Here is a 23,304-nt window from a genome sequence, read left to right as displayed (position 1 = left end):
CTCAAGTTCTTCTACCATGTTCTCCATTCCACTTATTTTAGTTTCCTCTAGCATCTATATGTTTTGATGTTCTTCTAATAAGATTTTCTTCAAATATGTATGTTAATTATTCCTTGCAACTCCAAGATTTTGGCAATTAGTATATCTCTTTCTACTTGGAAGAGTCCTTCTCTAGCAATTAAATCTTTCCTCTTTTATGTATATTAAACTACATTGACTGATGAGTCCAATCTCTTGATACCCCCTATACTTTAATTCTAAAACCTAACAAGTTGAGTGTCAATACCAAAATATAATGTTTCAAAGCTATAGAAATGAGAATATTTTCCTAATGTATTATTAACAACTCCTATAATGTATTTATATTCTCCTACAATTTTCCTTTTGAATGTGTATGCTTTTCCAACAAGATTTTCATTGTTTTATCTTTCAATTTTCTTGTGACTTGCTTTTTTAGCTCTCCTTTTAGATTGCTTTCAGCTACTCCCATCTTATCCAAATAAAATTTCAACTATCTTTGAATTAGCTTTTGTTTGTCTATTGTGACTTTCGGCATAAGATTTTCTAATAGTCATAGATATTACCTCCATACTTTCCTTTTGATTCTTTTGGATCTAGTTTTTTCAATCTCAAGTTTTAGGTCAAAATACTTTCTTAAATAGTAATCTATCTTTCTTGTTCAAAATTGGTGATGGATTCTTCTATAGGAAACTACAATTAGAAAAATTGTTATAATTTTATTAATGTCAAACCTACTAGAGAGACATTTATAAATAATGTAGAGTGTCATATTAGTTGATTGATGAAAAGGATTTGAAAAGAAAGATAACTAGATGAACTTGTTAGGTTGTTGAGTGAAGTGGAAAAAGTACAATGGATTTACAATGTTCACATGGTTAGTTGGTCTTTTACAAAATGATGTATTGTTTAATTAGTGGATGAAGCATATAAGTGATGAGTTAAAAACAAGAAAAGTATAGTGAATAGTGATCAGTCAATAAAGGATCTGAAATAGAGGATTAACAAACTTAAGAGATAATTAAGAAAATAGTATTAGCCGAGTGCTAGTTATGGGCAAGAAAGATGGAGAAGAAAAATTTATTAGTGACCAAGTGTAGTAAAGACCAAGTGATTTAGTGCAAGTTGAGCAAGACATAATAGTAGAGAATGATTTACATAGTGTTGACCAAGAAGAACACAATGATGATCATGTGATAGAAAAATTATAGTTTATGAAAGAATTAATCTTAAGGTAGACATAGTTGAATATTTGGATTAGTCTACATGCATGGACAAAAAGGATTGATGAGACAAAAAAATTATACATAAGTTGAGTTTCTTATGCAATAAAAGGAAATGATTTTATGATAAATTTCTAGAAGAAGCTAGAAAAGAGTAGAAGGTCAAAAATATGGATAGATGCATTGAATCTAACCTAATCCTAAGATCTACAATGATGATTAAGTGGAAAATATTAAAACTACCTATATAAGGAAGCATAGAAGATATTTTATAAGGTTGGTTCATTGTTGATTGGCGATTTTATGGAGAACCTTTGAAGAATAGAGTAGCTAAGGAAAAGTGAGAAGATTGGTGAAGTATGATTGTTTGAAGAGTTTTCATTTAGATATAAATGGTGGAGATGTAAATGGAGTCTATTCAATGAACCAATAGATGATTTGAATGGAGATCTAAATTTTTTAAGTGAGTTGTGTTTTATAGATCAAACCTATTGTTACTTTCTAACCATTGTGGCATTCAAAACTCTTTAATCAAGGTTGACCTAATATTCATTTTTAAAATCCTTCAATGAAGGTGACATTATAATGGAATGATCCAAATTCCTATAACTAGGCCACTTCTAACATGGTGATTAAACCCTTTAACAAGGTCATCTCTTAACCAAGATCACTTCAAAAGAGTGAAAAGTGATATCAAATTACTTGGTGGTTTTTTCCAAATTTGGTTTCTCCATTAAATCTAGGTGTCATATATGTGTGATGCATGCTACTTACTATTGTTTATTTATTATCAGTTGGTATATGCTAACCAAAGAATTAAGTAATGTACATAATACTAAGTACTTAATGTGTTTCTATATGGACTAAGTGGTTTTATGCCATTGAATAAGTTGTTCGAAGTTAATGAAGGTTGAGTTAGTACATATGGATATGATGATAAATAATTAACCCCAACATTCTCAATTATTCAAATTATTCTAACAATTAGTATCACAAAATTTGGTGCTTGTAAGGAAATTTTGAAGGACTTGAGCGAAAGATCAAGATGTACAAGAGAGAGGTAACTAAGTTGAACAAGAAGAGCTTTCTAGTATGGAAATAATTGATGAAATTGCATCTATCTAAAGTTGGAGATTATGCATTATAGTACATGGAAAATGAACACGTTGAACCTCCTAGACCCGTGATTATTGAACAAATAATGGAGAAGAAGGAGCACAATCAAATGATGATATATAGATAGCATCTTCCCTAAGTTATGATGAATTTGATGATGTTAAAGAATGTACTATTGCAAAGAAAATGTTGGATGGGTTAGCACAAATTGATGGAGGAGAAAAAAATGTATTAGATAAGGATAAAAGCTTGAGAGTTAAGTTTGATGACATAAAAATGAAAAGATGAGTAATTGTTGCACAATATTGTGGCCAAATCAAGTAGGTTGTGAATGCATTTAGAGGAGTTGGAGGCATCATATCTAATGAGATAGAGATGAGTAAGATATTGAGGGCTTTAATTCCTATCTATGCAATTAAAGTATCTACAATCCAAGAATGAGGATGTACACCAAGAAAATATATGACTTTAGATAGTCTAACTAGTACTGACAAGGCATTTGTGTTGTCAAATTTTAATAATTAATCACCTGCTAGTATTGAATGTTGTTTGAAGTCTTAACTAACCTTTGATGGATCTAAGAGAAATAAGAAGATTGGACATGTGGATAGTTATAGTGAATCATATGATGATCTTGAAGCATTACTAGCAAGATGGCTACAAATAGGAAATCTCAAATAAAAAGGTAAACTACCTATTATGATGCAGGGGCATCCAGTGGTGTAAGGGAAATCCTATATCAACCAAAAACATGCTTAGTGTTAGTTTCTATTTAATGTGTTTTTATTTCTAGATACCCATTTGGACCAAATAGAGATTTGAACTCTCATAGTTCCACTATTGGTTTTTGGGTTAATATTTTTGAGCATCTTGGGATATGTGCTAATGTAGAAAATAGGTTATTGTATAATTGAGCCATAATTATGATGATGTAGAGGGTTCAAGTTGGAGGGATGATTATAATTTTAATTGAAAGAACTTCAAAAAATAATCAGCTCAAAAAGCTTTATGGTAGGAAAGTTATATTAGTTTTAAGTTGTTTGGAGATCCCTTAAGAGCACTTCAAAGTCAAATTTGAGGCACTAAATGGCATCATATGGGCCCAATAAATGGGGATGAGAAAAAATGCCCATATGGCTTTAGAGAACTTGGAGAGCTTTCTAAAAATGTAAACAATTCATCAATTGGAGTCTCAGACCAAAAGTTATGCCTCCCAAAAATTGGACTACCATTTCTAGATTCTTCTAATTTTGTACCGACTTCTGGCATGTTTTCTAGAACATTCTATTTTGGTACTGGATGTCAAATGGAATATTCTAAAATTTATTTTTGACCCTAAATCTAATTCAAATTTCCTAAGGTCATTTCAGGCATTTAAATGCAATTTTTTCGGTGGAGTTTGGGAGAACGTATAGTGAGGAGTATTTTTCTCCAAAATCAACCAACATTGTAAACCCATAGGGCACATCATCAAGTCTATTTTTATTGTACTAAATGTAATAGCACATCACTTCTAATAATAATATTTCCCTTTTCCTATTTTGTTCATTTTGTCTTAGGTTGTGCCCTCATCAAGTGGTATCAGAGTGGGCTTTCTTGAGTGTGTAGAAAAAGTGCCAATTGTGAGGCATTTTGTACTAGGACTATGTGGTTGTGGGTTTTGATATAGAGAGAAGATTCCTCCATGAAGGGGTCATGGTGGAAGGATTATATTTCTTCCTCTTGAGGTTAGAGCCCTCTAGAGACAAGTTCAAGCATTGTAGGAGGAGCTTCGTAGAGGAATGGATATAGTCATAGGTGATGAAAGTGAGGAACAAAATGAAGAATAAGGAGATATTGTGTAGTAATGGGAAGGAATTAGAGATTTCCTAAACTAGGTGGAGAAGAAGCTTTTTAGGGCCATTTCTAGGTTGGGAAAAAGACCTAAAATTTATGTTGGCATATTTTCAAGAAATCTAAACTCGGATGAGTTCATTGACTTGATCAATGAGCTAGAGGAATATTTTGGGTATGAGGATGTTGGGGACCCTGATAGGGTTAAGTTTGTGAAGACCAAAATGAAAGGCCATGCCAAAATTTGGTGGCAAGAGATTTAGTTGGAAAGAAATAGAAGAGGAAAGGAGAAAATCACAAGATGGGATCGCATGGTGGACAAACTATAGAAGTAATTCATTCCTATTGATTATGAGCTTGATTTTTTCAAGTAGATTCAAGGGTTAAAGCAAGTGGGAAAATCCATAAAAGAATACATAGAAGAGTTTTACTGAGTCCTTATTGTTGGAATATTCAAATAGGAATAATACTTATGAGAGGGGGGGGGGTGAATCAAAAGTATCACAGTTTAACCAATAAAAATTTTAACTAAAAGTAAATTGCATGAATGTAAATACATCAGGTAAACATGAAATTAAGACATGCATCAACAACACATAACACTGGAATTTGGTAACCTAGAAACCCTCTAGGAATAAGAAGGTAAAATTGAGGTGGGGATGATACCCACAAAAATTATTGCAGCAATATTGTTCAACCACTTCTAATGGTCTGCCCTATTAAAGGCTTTACACTGTATTAACAGTGACTTGGTTAGAGGATTTGCAAACACTTTACATGAAGTGTCACCCTGTTAAAGGATTTAATCACCTATTTAAAAGATCTATGAAATAGCTGTTAAGACAACCTATCACCATAGGATTTTCATTCTAATAAAATTGCTAGAAAGTATTAGGTACAATGAACCTGATAGATTACAATCCTTGATTGATGAATGCAGGTACTTGTTCTACTTTCTCTAATCTTGATCCTTTTTGATCTCATAACCCTTGTTCTGAAAGTAGATTTCCTCATACACCCTTGTATATCCACTCGTATATTTTACAATAAAATTTTGTCTTCCTTATAAAGACATTTGAGGATTTAGGGTTAGGTATGGATCTACAATCCATATTCAATCTCTATTTTTCGCTTATTGTTTTGCACTTCTTCCATTGGTTGCATGCCTTCATCATTTTTCTTATTGGTTGCATGTAGATTGCATAGGAAAGATAAAAGATTTGATCTTATCATTTAATCCTTCGTGATTTACCTTATGTCAGCTACAAAAAATGTTTGCATCATATTTTGTGCAATTACAAACTCTTATGCTGATATTATGAGTTATTCAGCTCTTGAAGCATTGCTGACGCTCGACAAATGTTGTTTCCTAGATAACTTGACATCTAAACAAAATTTTCTTACTCGGCACTTGTTTCATTTCTGTAATACTCAACATCATCTATGACTCAGCACTTGAATATCACTCAACACCTTTATTCTACTCAATACTTAAAGTCACTTAGCATCTGTTCTTCACTCGACATCAAAAAACTACTCGGCACATGAAGATCACTCAGCTTCAATATAGAAAGTAGTTAAGTGTATTGGCACTCAAGTGTCAAAAACCATTATGAAGTTAACAATCTCCCCCTTTAACATAAGTGAAAAAAACACTTAATTGACCTTATGAGTACATTTACTAATCTATTTGGTATATACAGAGTTTAAAGAAAACTTGATCAAAATTTGTAACTTACAATATATACCTCAAAAAAAGAATAATGTAACTCCCCCTGAGTTGATTGTGCCATTATGTGCCATTATCTGTATATGCTCCTCCTTTTATCTTTTCTCCTCCATTAATTCATCTCATAATATCTGTATCTCCCCCTATCATGTCTCTTTTCTTCTCCCCCTTTTTTGACACTTATGTGAAAGAATGTTTAAGGGTTAAGACCATATTTAGCCAAAAATGTGTTGTTTACCTCCATAATCATCCTGAGAGCTGAATCCCAATTGTTTAAGGAAATTTCTAGTGACTTATGCTGGATGGCAGTCTCTGTAGCAAGATGAATAAGTCCATCTGATGTAGAAAGATTAGAGTCTTTCTTGAGAACAGTTTCAACATAGACTTTCTCTTTATGGAGTATTTCTAAATGTGGGGTAATGGAGGACTGGAGCTGTATTAATTTTGCCTTGATATTGGCTTCTTCTGTTGTTAACACAACTATTTCCTTTTGAGTGTGAACTGTCTGGGTAAAATGCTTCTCACTTTGAGCTGGATCTTTAGGTAGCTGCATGCTAGAAATATTTAAATTTCTTTCCAAGCTCATTATCTTTTGGCTTGTCTCCTGTGTGAAGTATGAAAAGTCACACAACTTTTTGTACAATGAGAATATATTCTCAAGTAACTTTTTCACTTTGTCAATTAGCTTTGCCAATTCAAGCTGGGAAAGGGAAATTTGACTTGATATTTTCTCATTTACTTTTCCCTGGAATTTTCTTTCAAACCATTCCATAAGTTTTGCATTTGTCTCTTGGTCTTCATTTGTCACCTGGTCAATAATATCTGTCAATTGCTCCGTGATATGCTTTGACTCATCTGGTGATTGCAAACTGAAGGCATCCATAAAGATATCCTTAATCTCATGTAGTGTTTGCTTTTGTTTATACTCCTTCCTAAGTATCTCTTGTCTCTTTCTCCTATTCAGTGCTTCCTGCACCTCATTTATTTGATCAATGGTTATAGTTTTTGAGTCATAACTTGGTATGACTATCTCCTCATCTAATTCAGGGTATCCATAATGAAGTAGCCTTGCAACCTTTGTAGTACTAGATGTTGGTATAGATATTTGCAATGGCTGGTGTGAAGGAGTTCCCGAAGTAGGCAAATTTATTAATGTTTGTATTGCCTCCTGCTCTTTAGGTGTTTCCACTGTTTCCTCCTCGTATTGTCTTCTATCTTGATCAATTATGGTAATCTTAGGAAGTGCACCTTGTGTTTGTGTTGTAGGATCAGATGCAATAGTTTGTCCTATTTGTTCTGTTTGTTCAACTTGTTTTTCTACAGTTGCACTTGACTTCTGTATTGTAGTATCAACTATGCCTATTGAAATAACTGTTGGCATCTAAAGTTGACCACTAGTAGCTATAGAGATGATGGAAGGTGGTTCTTGTGGATTTACCTTATCTCTAACTATGCTTTCTACTAGTTTTTGCAAGTCATCCATACTGACCAATACTAGATCTGCACATAATATTGCTTGTTGTGTATATTGGTCAAGGATTCTTTTGAGATCTTCTGCAATTAATGGATTGATATTCTAACCAAAAGTATCAAGAACATCAATAATAGTTACAATCTCTATAGGTGTGATGGATACATGAGGAGGGCTAGAGGGTGGCATTTGTGTGTCTTGCACACTCTGATCTAGTTGCTGCTCTTGCTCAGTTGTTGTCATTATATCTTGTTTTTGTGTCTCTTCCTCCTCTCCATCTTTCTTTCCTTCTTCCTTCTTCTCTTCTTCTACCTTTTTTTCTTCTTCTATCTTCTTTTCTTCTTCTCCCTTCTCTACTACTATCTTCTCTTCTCTCCTTTTTCTTCTCTCTTCTGGTGGAGTAGTAGCTTCTTCCTTGTATTCTTCTTCAAGAAAATCTTCAATCTTCTTGTACAAGTTTTTCCATGATTTCATTATTCTTTGAACAATTTCTTCCATCCTATTTTGGAGTATGAAGAATGCCCTATATTTAGGTGTAAACCTATTATTATGCCTTTTGACTGCTTTCTTTACTTGTTTCCTAGTCAAATCTGGCAATAGGCTTGCTAGGGTTGATTCCCTCATCTCCTTTTCCATTTTCAAACAAAAATGCCATCTGTCTTCTACAATTTTAGATAGTTCTTTTGGCAATTGTCCATCTAGTTCAAGTGGAGTGTACTTGAACTATGCCATCATTCCATAAACTGTTTCTTCTATCTTTTTTTGTTCTTCTTTGGTAAACTTATTAAAATCAACTTTATTTAAGTTGCTTAAATCACCATTTCCAATCTTTTTACATAAAATATCAACTGAAGAATGGCTTACCTTTTCAAATTGATCTTCTTCATCAGTATCAGGTTGAGCCACATATCCTCTTCTTTTCCTTGGCTCTTCCTATGTTTCCTTGATTTTTTTCTTCTTTGTAACTTCCTCTTTAGCCTTTCAAGTGGAGGCCCTTGTTGCAACTCATGTTGTAGCCTTTTGAGGTGATGGCATGGCAGATTTCTTTGGTTTCTGCTGAGCTGGAGGCTATTCTGTTGCCTTTCTTTTCTTTGACTCAGCTTCAATTGATACTTCCTTAGCTTCTTTATCTTCTGCACCTTCTTCCTTGTCTTCACCTAGGCCTTGAGTTAATTCCATTGGGCCTTGTTCTTTCTCATCTTTATCATCATTGTCATATTCTTCTTCTTCTGCTTCAGCCTCAATTTTTTTGCCAAATTTCTTCTTAATCTTCTTTAACAATTTGTCTTTCTTCTTTAATGTGGAAGCAGTCTTTAATTCCATGTTTATTTTAGACCTTACTACATCATAAGTGCCAAAATGTGGAGCACTTTTATCTATTTCTTCTGCCAATAATGTAGTTATTGCTGCAGATGCCTCATCAACATTAATTTCATATTCAAATGGCCTTAGCCATCTCACTCTTGGAATTGCTGCTTGGATGTATGTGAAGTCAATATCAACCAAGAAACATATATCATTAACATGTTCTTCTACCAAAGAAATTGGTATTCTCACCCTTTGTTTCATGGATTTCTTGAAATCTTTGAAATAGCTTGTCATCAGGGTATCAAAATTTTCTCCCATTTGTTCTATATATTCATTGATTTGGGAAATGATTGTTCTATCATTCCTCCATGTCACTTTGCCAAAAGAGGGAAACTCATTTTGAACATAAAAGAATACACAAACTAGAATTGCTCCAAATTTGCATTGAGTACCCTTTGTCCTTCTTATGGTAGCTAGGTTTTCATTAATCTATTGTAGTTGCAATTCTGCAACATCATAAGTATGATCCTTTTTCACCAATTTGTAGCCTACATCTACTGCAATACATGGTACACTTTTGAGTCTACTGGATTGGTAGAACTTATGGGTGATGACTCTAATAGCAAATTCAACAAGAGGATCCTGTATGGTGTGAATTGTCATTCCTCTTTTGTTCCACTGGGCACCAATGTTCTTTTCAATAACCTCCTTTGATTCACTTCTCAAGGTTTTGAACTGATCTAGGGTTGGGTACCCTGTTACTCTATGTATGATTTCTTTGGTTAGTTTGATGGGAATATCTTCTAACCACATATTACCACCATGAATTCTGCTCAACACAAGTATAACCCATTCTGTCTTGAATATGGTGGGAAAGCTCAAAACTCGGGTCAAACCCTTTCTTTCTACAATTTTGAATTCATCTTTCAAGACTCCATCTATGCACAATTTCTCATAGGCTTGCCTTATTTCCATATCTCCTAGGGAACCTATCTTACAATTGTAGCATTTCCTCATGTCTTGAACCATTACAACTTTTGGGGGAATTTGGGAGAGAGCTCTGACTGGGTCATTTTTGTATGCAACTTTAGGTATGGGATGAAAGTCGGGTTGCTTGACCTCATTTGACACTAACTAAACTTCAAATGACTCTTTGTCCTCAATTTTCTTTGAACTTGATGCCATTCATGCAAACTAGGGTTTTCATTTTAAGAAATATAAAACTGCGTAGCTCGGCACAAATGAAAATACCTCAAGATCGATGAAAAATGTGTTGAGTGAGGTTGCAATCTTCTCGAAGTGTTGGATTCTTGCTACGAAGTCACTCTGCTCTTTTTCCTCTTCTTTTCTCTTTAATCGTGATTAGGAAAACTGATTGAAATCGTGATAATATACCCTATTTTCATTGCATTAAATGCTCAACTACCAACTCAGTTTCTAAAAAATTTTAACCTAACTTGGCTTGCACTACATCTCTATTTTACTTGGCTTCCATTGGAGTTGACCAACTCGACATCAGTTATCAGCTTGGTCACTTGTTAGGAGCTCAGCATGTGTTGGAGTTTTACTCGGTATCAAAGATAGCTTGGCAATATCATTCAGATTTTGTCTTGACATCTTGTTTTATGTAGATGTATACTTTGCATAGCTTCTTTGTCTTGGGACTAATGTGTGATATAGCTTTGTATATCAGTCTCGTATACTTCTTATGCTTAATTTGATGAAGTGTGATCACTTGACCCATTGGGTGAAGTGATCCCTCCACTTGATGTGTTTCACTCATCTTTCTTTTTCCAAGTTTTATTCATTTGCCCTCTTATCTTTTCGACATCAATCTTTTCTTTGCCCTTATTTTCTTTAGTCTTCAACACCTTTGACCTTGTAGGACAATTTCTGCTGGTATGACTAGTTTTCAGACAACTAAAACATGTGGTTTGGTTCAACCATCTCTTGTAGTTCCCTTTGAAATGTGTTCTTATGTAGTTTTGGGGTATATGTCCATATTATTGACAATAGTGACATCTATGCCTGGTGTTGTAATCCCAATGATAATGAATTTCATTCCCTTTTAATTTTGGTGGTTGATTTGATGTCCATGAAGGCTTTGATCTGCATTCAAATGCTCTATGTCCATACTTTTTGTAATTGTAGCAATGTCCATCAAATCTCTGAGTCCTTGAGACATTGGATCTGCAATCTTGTGTCATATGTCCTTGCATGTTGCACTTGTGATATAAACTCTTACTCTTGGGTGTGTTTGATTGAATGAATCTTCTACTCCTGCAAACATTAGTAGTGTGCCCCTTCTTATTACAGTAATGACAATTGGGTTTTGAATTCTTACCTTTGTCACTTCTTTGTTCAGCACTCTTTGATGATTCTCCAACTTCAGTGTTGTTGTATCCAAGTCTTGATGTATCATGGGTGGATCTTGGGATTTTCATCAATTGTCCAAAATACTTGATGGCTTCACTTGACTTGTTGAGATTCTCTACTACCTCTTTTTCTCTATTCAATTCATTTTGCATTTGTTCATTCTGCATCTTCAAAGTAGAGATCTCAATATCTTTCACATTGAGTTCATGATGAAGGTTCATCATTTGGGCAAGTGTATCCATCTGCATGTTTGAGATCCTTGTCAATTTAGTAAATTTTTCTTCAAGTCCCTTTGCAAGATTTCTTTTGTCATTTTCCATCGTGACTTTATCCTCAACTGCTCTTTTCTTTTGTTCAGTGATTTCACATAATATTGTGGCCTGTGATTCATGTTCCATCTTGAGAGATCTTATCTCCTCTACTTGAACTTTGTTTTTCTCCATCAGTTCTGCTATTGTTGCACCAAATTCTTTAGTGTCTCCATTGGCAAACACTTTTATGGTATCAACCTCTTTGTAGTGTATATCATTTTCAGCTATGGCTATCTCCTTTCTTCTCTTTAAGGATTTTCTTAATTCCACTCTTGCTTCCTCTACTTTTTGTAGAGCGAGATGCACATCAATCACCTGGTTTTCAATGATCTTTCCAAGATTGAAAACTTCCATATTTAGATCTTTTTTTCTCCAAGCTATCAAATTTTTCCTTGTGAGAACCTGCACGCTCTAATACCAATTGTTGGAATATTCAAATAGGAATAATACTTATGAGAGGGGGGGGTGAATTAGAAGTATCACACTTTAACCAATAAAACTTTTAACTAAAAGTAAATTGCATGCATGTAAATACATCAGGTAAACATGAAATTAAGACATGCATCAACAACATATAACACTAGAATTTGGTAACCTAGAAACCCTCCAAGAATAAGAAGGTAAAATTGGGGTGGGGATGATACCCACAAAAATTACTCCAGCAATATTGTTCAACCACTTTTGATGGTCTACCCTATTAAAGGCCTGCCCTGTTAAAGGCTTTACACTGTATTAATAGTGACTTGGTTAGAGGATTTGCAAACACTTTACATGAAGTGTCACCCTGTTAAAGGATTTAATCACCTATTTAAAGGATCTACAAAATAATTGTTAAGCCAACCTATCACCATAGGATTTTCATTCTAATATAATTGCTAGAAAGTATTAGGTACAATGAACCTGATAGATTACAATCCTTGATTGATGAATGCAGGTACTTGTTCTACTTTCTCTGATCTTGATCCTTTTTTATCTGATAACCCTTGTTCTGAAAGTAGATTTCCTTATACACCCTTGTATATCCACTCGTATATTTTACAATAAAAATTTTTCTTCCTTATAAAGACATTTGAGGATTTAGGGTTAGGTATGGATCTATGATCCATATTCAATCTCTATTTTTTGCTTATTGTTTTGCACTTCTTCCATTGGTTGCATGCCTTCATCATTTTTCTTATTGGCTGCATGTAGATTGCATAGGAAAGATAAAAGATTTGATCTTATCATTTAATTCTTCGTGATTTACCTTATGTCAGCTATAAAAACTATTTGCATCATAGTTTGTGTAATTACAAACTCTTATGTTGATATTATGAGTTACTCAGCTCTTGAAGCATTGATGCCACTCAACACATGCTATTTCCTGGATAACTCAGCATCTAAACAAAATTGACTTACTCGGCACTTGTTTCATTTCTATAATACTTGACATCATCTATGACTCAGCACTTGAATATCACTCAGCACCTTTATTCTACTAGGTACTTAAAGTCACTCGGCATCTATTCTTCACTCAGCATCAAAAAACTACTCGGCACATGAAGATCACTTGGCTTCAATATAGAAAGTAGTTAAGTGTATTGGCACTCAAGTGCCAAAAACCATTATGAAGTTAACACTTATTAGGGTAGGGCATGTGGAAGAAAACAAGGATAACGTTGCTTGTTACTTTAATGGGCTAAGACCTAGCATTCAGAAGGAGTTAAATCTAGTTAGAATGACTAGCATTGAAGAGGCATACTAGTTTTCCTTGTGAGTTGAGGAGAAATTTAAAAAAAATTGATGGAAGGAAAAGAGGGTTTAGTTAAGAAGGAAGGGGTGGTGGTAGTCATTTAGATGCTGAAATGAGAACTAGAAGAAAAATGAAGATTTGGGTACTAGCCAAAACCAAAGGAATAAAGGTTTCAAGAACTCATGTGATCAAAACTTTGGAGATCAGAGAGGAAGAGGTAGAGGATGTGGACAAGTTTTAGGAAGAGGAGGCTTCCATTGTACCTATTTTCATTGTAATGAGGAAGGTAATCATGCCTATGAATGCCCTCAATGCCAAGGAAGGATAGGTAGAAGAACTAATAGTAAATAAATGGTTTCTCATGTGGATGATTATGCATACTCATCACATTTAGAGGATGCAAGTAGAGGAGAGGTTCTAGTTAATGAAAGGGTATTACTAAGTAGTGAGGCTAAACTTAAACAAAGGAGGAGTTTGTTTCATACTAGGTGCAAGTGTGAGGGTAAATGTTGTGATGTGATTGTTGATGGTGGGATCATTGACAACTTGGTGTTAGAGGAGATGGTATCAAAGCTAAATATCAAGAGGGAGAAACACCCCCATTCCTATCAAATTGCTTAGGTGTAGGATGATCATAAGGTCCTAGTTAGTGAAAAATGTTTGGTAAATTTCAAGATTGGGAGTTATCATGACGAGGCTCTCCATGACATCATCCCAATGGATGTTTTCCATTTATTATTGGAAGGTCATGGTAGTTTGATAGAAATGCTATACATGATGGTCATGAAAATACATACATTTTTACAAAGGATATAGTTTGCCACAAATTAAAGCCCTTGATAAAGGAGGGTGAAAAGGTATGCAATAGTGCTAGGGTATGTCTTGTTGATGACAGAAAATTTTATGATGGCATGAAACATCAGCATATGTGTTATGCTTTAATTCCTAGAAAGGATAAGGAAGGTAGTAGTGAATTTCCACTTGAAGGTTTGGGTCTATTAAGTGAGTATGGAGATGCCATCTCTAATAATGTTCAAGAAGGGTTGCCACCAATAAGGAAAATTAGTCATTAGATAGATTTAGTCCTTAGAGATAGTTTGCCTAACAAGGGTGCTCATAGGATGACTCCTACTAATACTAAGGAGCTAAACAAACAAGTTTAGGAGCTATTGAGAAATTTTTTTATTTGAGAGATCCTAAGTCCATGTATAGTACCTATAGTGGTGGCACCAAGGGAGGACAGAGATTGGAGAATATGTACAAAATCTTAGGCTATAAATCAAATAACCATCAAGTACCAATTTCCTTTGCCAAGAATGGATAATCTTATGGACGGCATGAGTGGAGCTTAGTAATTCACAAAGATAGATCTCAAGAGTGGCTATCAAGAGATGTTGATACAAGAGGGAGCTGAGAGGAAGATTACATTCAAGACCAAGGATGGTCTATATGAGTGGTTAGTCATGCCCTTTGGATTAACCAATGAACCAAGCACCTTCATGCAACTTATGAATGAGGTACTAAATAAATTTTTGGGAAAATTTGTTATTGTCTATTTGGATGATATTTTGATTTTCATTAAATCTTTGGATGAACATTTATTGCACATTCATAGTGTCCTTAAAAGGTTGAGGGTAGATAAATTGTTGATTAATTTAGTGAAGTGTAGCTTTGTCAAAAGGGAGTTAGTCTATTTGGGGTTTGTTGTATCAACTAAAGGTCTCAAAATGGACCTAGAGAAGGTGAAGGTCATCTTGGAATGGCCTACTCCAAGGTCTACCACTTAGGTGAGGTCATTCCATTGTCTGGCTAGTTTTTACAAGAAATTCATTAGGAATTTCAATAGTATATGTGCACCCCTAACTAAAATAATGAGGGGGAATAGAAAAGAGTTCAAGTGAACTACATGAGCTACAAGGAGTTTTGAATTACTAAAGAAGAAGGTGATAGAGCAGCCTGTGTTGGCACTTCTTTATTTTAATAAAGTGTTCCAAGTGAATTGTGATGCTAGGGGTAGAGCTATTGGGATTGTGTTGAGCCAAGAAGGTAAACTTGTTTCCTATTTTAGTGAAAAATTGAATGATGCAAAGAAGAAGTATTCTATTTATGGTCAGGAGTTCTATGCAATAGTTTAGTCCTTAAAGAAATGGATGCATTTTTTATTTCCAAAGTAATTTTTCTTGTATACTAATCATCAAGCATTGCAATACCTAAATAGCCAAGGTAAATTGAATTAGAGACATTTGAAATGGGTAGAGTTCATGCAAAGATATACATTTGTATTGAAACATAGAAGTGGAAGGTCTAATAGGGTTGTAGATTTATTAAGTAGGAGACAATTATTGTTAACATAAATGTAGGTTGAAGTGGTTGGGTTCGATGAACTCAAGAATTTGTATGACCCTCACTTTGTAGCAGATTGGAAGGCTTGTAAAGAACCTTTTACTCTAGATAGGACTAGGTGGATAGATTATATGATTCAAGATATTATGGTGTTCAAGGGAAGTCAAATGTGTACTCCAAGGAATTCCATGAGGGAGAACTCGATCAAGGAGAAACACAGTGGAGGGAAGGGAAGACACTTTGGTTGAAATAGGACCATTGCCATTATTAGTGAACATTATTTTTGACATCAATTGTCACAAGATGTGTAGAAGTTTGTGCATAGTTGTCAAGTATATCGAACAACCAAAGGATTTAGTCAAAATACTAGACTCTATCACCCATTTCCTATTCCATCAAAGCCTTCGAAGGACATAAGTATGGATTTTGTTCTTGGATTGTCAAGGACAAAAGGGGGTAATGACATAGTATTTTTGGTGGTTGATAGGTTCTCCAAGATGGCGCATTTCATTCCATGCCACAAGACTCATGATGTAGTGCATATTGTAGATTTTTTTAAAAAGAGGTGGTGAGGCTACATGGTCTCCCAAAAAATATTTTTTTTGATAGAGATACTAAATTTGTTGGGTATTTATAGAGGACTTTGTGCAAGAAGTTGAAGACAAAATTGAAGTTTAGTTCTACACATCATCCACAAACTAATGGATGAATAGAAGTAGTGAATAGAAGTTTGGACAATTTGCTGAGGTGTTTAGTAGGAGATAAGCCTAAAGGATTAGATTTGATTCTAGCACAAGATAAGTTTTCTTAAAAAAATTATGAATAGGAGTACTGGTAGATCACAATTCTAAATTGTGTATAGGTAGTCCAAGGACTGTAGCTAAGGAAGATGGAGCAAGGATTGATGACAAGTGGTGAGCCTAAAGACTTTTCTAAACATTTCAAGAACCTACATGAAGAGCTACATGTACATATTACCAAGATGAAACTACAGTATAAGGCTAGAGTAGATAAAAATAGGAGACATACAGTGTTCCAAGTTGGGGATTTGGTTATGGTATACTTGAGGAAGGAATGATTTCTAGTGGCTACCTACAAAAAGATGAAGATGAAGAAATTTGGTTCCTATAATTGTTTTAAGAAACATGATTCAGGAAATGCATATAAGGTGGAGTTGCTAGATGGGATTCATATTTCTCCTATTTTTAATATTGCAGACTTAATAGAATATCATGATGATGGTGCATATGAGGAGTTGATGTTGGAGCCATGTCCAATTCCTACTTCTGAGAAGGAAGATATTGAAGAGATTTTGGATAGTTTTGTGGGGTAGAGTACCAGAAATAAGGAGTATGAAGAATACCTAGTGAAGTGGAAAGGATGACTAGTGGAGTATTCAACTTGGATATCCATACTAGAGGTTTCCCATTTGGGTTTTCCTCTACTAGCTATAAAGTGATAGGGTTACTTTTCAATTTACCCTAGGTGTTTGATGCAGGAGCATCCAATGGTGTAAGGGCAATCCTGTGTCACCCAAAAATATGATTAGTGTTAGTTTTTGTTTAATGTTTTTTTTATTTTTGGATACCCATTTACATCAAATAAATATTCTGACTCTCATAGTTTCACTATTGGTTTTTTGGGTTACTATTTTTTAGTACCTTGGGAGATGTGCCAATGTAGAAAATAGGTTATTTTGTAATTGAGCCATAATTATGATGAGTTAGAGGGTATACATTCAAGGGATGATTATACATGTAATTTAAAGCACTCTAGAAAAAGAATCAAGTCAAAAGGTTTTACAATTTGAAAGTTATTACAGTTTTAAGTTGGTTGCAGAACCTTTAACAGTGCTTCAAAGTCATATTTGAGGCACTAAATGGCCTTGTACAGGCCCAAAAAATGGGTGAGAAAAAAAGTTTTCCATATGGCTATAAAGCACTTGGAGATCTTTCTAAAAATGTAAACATTGAATCATCAATTGGAGTACTAGATCAAAAGCTATCCCTCTCAAAAATTGAACTACCATTTCTAGATTCTTATAATTTTGCATCAACTTCTGATGTGTTTTCTAGAACCTATTTTTTTGGTGGTGTGTTCCAAATGGCATATTCTAAAATTTATTTCTAACCCTAAACTTAATTTGGATTACTTAAGGTCATTTTTAGCATTATAAATGTAATCTTTTTGGTAGAGTTTAGGTGAAGGTACTATGAGGAGTGTTTTTCTCTAGAATCAGTCAACATTGTAAGCCCCTAGAGCATGTCATTGAGTCTATTTTAATTGTACTAAATGTAATAGCATATCACTTCTGATAATAATATTCTGCTTTTCCTATTGTGTTCATCTTGTCTTGGGTTGTGCTTTCATCATATTATCTATTTGACATGTAACAAAGTTGGTGATATTGCTACAATATGTTTTGACAAAGATGAGAAGGAAGAAAGGAAGAATGAAAAATACAAAGGAAGAAGAGATAGTAGAGATAACTAAGATAAAAATGACTACAAAGGAAAAGGTAAGAAGCCATGTCTATTACTCAAGAACATGGTTTTTATAGTGGTACTAATGAGAATGATGAAGAATTTGTTTATGTTCCAATGAAACATGAATTTGATGAAGATGAGAAAATTGCATTAATTTCACATGTCAATTAGAATGATAGATGGATAATTAATAGTGGTTTTTTAGATCATATGGCTAGTGATACAAGTAAGTTTGGAAAGTTGGAACATTATAATAGTAGTGTTAAGTTTTGAAATGATGTACCATGTTATGTGAAAGTTAAAGGATCAATTATACTAAATGACAAGATCAGATGTGACAATGTGTATTGGGTTGATGATTAAAAATATTAGTTGTCAAGTGTGGTGCAGTTAAATAGTTCAGTCTATCAAGTTGAATTTCAAAATAGAAAGGAAAAGATCTATGATACTACTAGTGAACTCATTGGGAGTGGTGATCAAACAAGTGGTAACTTGTTCTATCTAGACCTATCTAAAGATACTTGTCTATTTTTACAATTTGAAGATATTTTGTTGTGGCATAAGAGGCTATGCCATGTGAACTTTGAAAATTTAGTAAGCATTAGTGAGATGGAAGAGTAAGAGGATTACCATGATTGAGAAAACCTAATAAAGTGACGTGAAAACAATGTCAAATGGGAAAACTGACATAGTCTAGTTCCAAGAGAAATGCTTATTATTCTAATGACATTTTGAAGTTGGTTCATACTGACTTATGTAGTTCTATTGGAGGGAAAAGTTATTAAAGTGACAAATATTTCATTATATTTTTTAACAACTTTTCTAGAATGATGATTGTGATGATTCTCAAAGAAAAATATAATGTATTTTAAAAGAGGTATTTGACTAGAGTTGAAAAGGAAATGGGAAAGAGTCTAAAGTGCTTGAGATCAAATAGATGAGATAAATTCATATTAGATGAGTTAAACATATTTGGTAATAACAAAAGAATCAAGATACAAATGACTACACCAAGTACTCCACCATAGAATGGGATAGCTGAAAAAAGGAATTGATCAATCATGGACTATTCAAGGACAATGATGATGGAGAAAAATGTTTTACAAAAGTAATGGCGACAAAGTTGTAAGTACTATAGTTTATACTCTAAAACAAGTTTAAGTGAAGAATGGTACACACTAAACACCTTTTGAGCTTTGGTATGGCTATGCACCTAATGTAAATTATTTCAAATTTTTTGTAAGAAAATGTTACATAGTGAAGGATGCAAGGAAATGAAATCTTGATGCAAAAAGTGATTAAGGTATAGTCTTAGAATATTCTACTAAATTAAGGCATATACGTGTCTAAATTCTAACACTAATAAAATTATGGAAAGTGAAAATGATAGAGTTGATGAATTTGTAGAAAAGAATGAAGAAGAATGAAAGAAAGAATGTGAAGATTAAAAAAAATCTATTTATGTATATGAATGTGAACCTAGTAATTTACATGAATGACAAAAAGAGGTTGTTGAGCATCAGCAACAAGACATTGCTAAGGTTCAACATAAAATATTTTTCAAGCATCAAGTTGTAGCAACCAAGTCATAGATAAAAGAAGTTGAACATCAGAGAGAAGAAACTAAACAACACACATATAATATTGAGTTACAACAAGAGATACCTATAATAGATGAGCAAGTAGAACCAAGTGAAATACATGAAGAAGATAGAAGACACAAACCTATGCTACCTAAATATGTAAGGAGAAACTACACACCAGAACAAATCATTAGAAGAAAGGATTCAATAGTCATGACAAGAAGTAAGTTCAAGAATGATACATGCTTATTATGTGAGGTTGAATCTAAATCAGTTAAAGATTCTATGGAGAATAAAGATTGGATTAAGGTAATGAATGAGGAAATTGATCAAATAAAGAAGAACAAGACATCGACAATGGTACCTAGGCCAAATCATAGGAATGTGATTAGAACCAAGTGGGTATTTTGAAACAAGCTAAATGAGAAAGGTGAAGTCACAAGGAACAAGGCAAGAGAAGTTTTTAAGGGACATCCACAAGAGGAAGGAGTTGATTATGGTGAGATATTTTTCCTAGTTATTAGGTTAGGAGTGAGAAATTTTTTTGCATGTGCTACTTCTAAGGATTCTAAGTATACCAAATGGATGTCAAATCTGCATTTTTGAATAGAATCTTAGAAGAAGAAGTGTACATTAATCAACTGAAAGAATTTTTTGATCCTAGAAAGAGGAATATGTTATGAAAAATGCACAAAGCACTATATGGTTTAAAGCAAGCCCCTAGAGCTTGGTATGAAAGGTTATAGACTTATTTGGTGAAAATAGGTTTTGATAAAACTAGTGACAAGAGTAATATGTACTTGAAAAGTGAATATGAGAACAATATATTGCTAGCTGAAAATTTTATTGATGATATCATATTTGGAGGACATGATTTTTTATGTAAATAATTCAATAATGAAGTGAAGAAAGAATTTTGGATGTCCATTTTTGGAGAGATCAAGTTATTTTTTGGTTTACAGGTTTATTAGATGAAGAAGTATATTGACATAACTCAATCAAAGTATATCAAAGAGATATTGAATATTTTTGGAGTGGAGGACTCAAGACTAGTTGGAACACCTATGATTAATGGTCATATATTTTCAAAGAGTGATGATTATGCTAAGGTGAATCAAACATTATATAGGTAAATTATTGAAAAATTTCAATATGTTGGACATAGAAGACCTAATGTTACTCTAAAAATTGGTATTAGATTTTCTACTTATCCTAGAGAAAATCACATGCTAGCTATGAAAATGATACTACAATATCTGAAAGGAATAAAAGACTATAGAGTATGGTACAAGAAGAGTGACAAGTTTGAACTAAAATCTTACATAGATACTGATTGGGTTGGAAATATTGATGATATAAAGAGTACAAGTGGAGGCACTTTCTTTCTAGTCAAGAGACTGATTTCATGGAAAAACATGTAGCAAAATTGTTTTTCTCAATCCACAATAGAGACTAAATATGTTACTATAATAATAAATTATTATAATATTGTGTGGATGAAGTGATCGTTGAAAGGTATGAAGGAAGATATTTTTAAATCTATTGTGATAACACAAGTTCTATAAACATATCAAAGAATACTATGATGCACACAAAGACCCAATACATTGCTATCAAGTATCATTACTTGAGAGAGACCAACAAGTAAGATTGGAGTATGTGAAAAAAAAGTAGGAAATTACTCATATACTCACAAAGGCATTACCTAAGGATGATTTTGAGTATCTAACAGGTAAATTAGGGTGATTCCTCTATCTAAAGCAAGCCAAGAAGAGATGTTGAATTGCCTCAAATATTATGATGATAATATGTTACACATTGATGCAGGTGCCTAAGGATTGTGAAAAGATGCATGAAATCATGATAAGATGAGTCTACAAAGAGTCAAGCTACACATGAAAGAGAAAGTGATTTTTATATATCAATGAGACAGTGACAAGAGGTTGTTGTGCATGTGAATGGTAAATGTATTTGGCATTATTTTCAAAGAGGGGGAGTATGTTATCAAGTTACCTTTCATACGGTGAGTATGTGATAAGATATAAGAGGGAGATATGTAATATTATGTTATCATCCTATATGAAAGGGAAAATCTTTATGAAGTTATTATAGTTAAAAGAGGGAAACATATGAAGATAGAGATGTATGCAACTACCAATATAGTTGGTAATATAATTGGTCTCAACATGTAGTGCACCAATATTACAGTCAAAGGAACCAGCAAATATAAATATATTTTTCTTTTTCAATGAAAGCATTTTTATTTTATTTTATTTGTTATATTTATTTTCCTTGATCTACAATATTGATGTACATTCTTACAATACATTTAACTAACTTCACTAACCACTTTAGTTCCTTCCAACCAGAACATTATTTGAAATTCTAACAAAATGTCTTTATAACCAAATGTATCAATTTCAAATGGAGACACACATTTTCTCTTAGAATCATTTTAGAAACAAAAGCATAACAACTTTACTCATTTCTATATACTATAGGATAGTGCATGATATATAAATTTCTTTAATCACTGAAAGTAGCAACATATCAACAAGTACAGTCCACTTATACAATCCACTTATACAATTTTTCAGCTTACAAGCTGTCATAAAACACAAGATTGGGAGTTACCCAAGGGTGACTCTCCCTAATACAATAAGAATTCACTTGGAAGTATGTTTTTGTTGCACATGAAAATAAGACAACATCCTTCTTCTCTTCAAGTCTTCAATCCATAGATCACAACCTGCAGTACAACACACACAAACAAGCCCATGGTACTCTCCTCCCAACCTTAGGCCTTTTAAAGGCCACCCTCGAGCAGGGAGAACCTTGACTAGGTGGACATACATTACTAACAACCATTTACCACACAATGCTCACATTACAAAACTGTTCACACATTTTACAGTTGACAAATAAACCACAAAAATTCCCAACCAAGGTAGACCACTTAGGATCACATGTAGATCCATCTCAAGGGGTAAGGGTGGAAAATGAATGTTGGGGAGACTCCATCTGCAACTATGCCTTCATTAGGCTATACATTTTATACACATGCCTTCACAAGGCAACCCAATACCACATACATGCCCTCACATGGCATCTTTACAATACTTATAACTCCAGCAAGGTGGCATATGGGGCCCATAACACCCATATGGCATCCCTCTCCTACTCTAGGAGAGACTCTCACCCAAAACATTCCCTATGCACCCCTTAACCTCACAAGGCTCTCTTTCCCTCCCAAGAGATGAGACTCACCTTGTCACACCCAAAACAGAAAACTGCAACAAGAACATATGAATTCACAACACAAAGTAAATCACAATCCACACATACACCAAAACTGAAACATGATCCCTCAACCTTACACAACACAACATTACAACACACCATATTACAACTACATTACAGAAAACTCACATGCATAACACAATAAAAATAAACTACTTGACAACAAGCTTTCATAGCAAGGGTACATAAGGTTACCAACCTGGTTTCCAAGCAAATTTGAGCTCCCTCTCTTTTTACCAGCAATCCTCCTCCTAAGCTATCTTCTTCCCCTTGTTTTTCCCTTTTTTCCAAAATTTTACCCCACTTAGATTCTTTTCCCAAAAATTCTCCCCCCAAGAACTCTCCAACCAACTCTCGCTCAAGAATGTTTTCTTTTGATGCTTAAGTTTCCAAATTCGGCCAACTTGGGAATCCAAAATTTTTGGGTGCTCTTTTCAATGCCTAGGGAAGCTTATAATACTTAAAAATGCCCCTA

The sequence above is a fragment of the Cupressus sempervirens genome, chromosome 11 (genome assembly GCF_028749045.1).
Source record: "Cupressus sempervirens isolate cs-2001-9-10 chromosome 11, ASM2874904v1, whole genome shotgun sequence".
Taxonomy (NCBI): domain Eukaryota; kingdom Viridiplantae; phylum Streptophyta; class Pinopsida; order Cupressales; family Cupressaceae; genus Cupressus; species Cupressus sempervirens.
Note: the sequence above shows the minus strand (reverse complement) of the source record.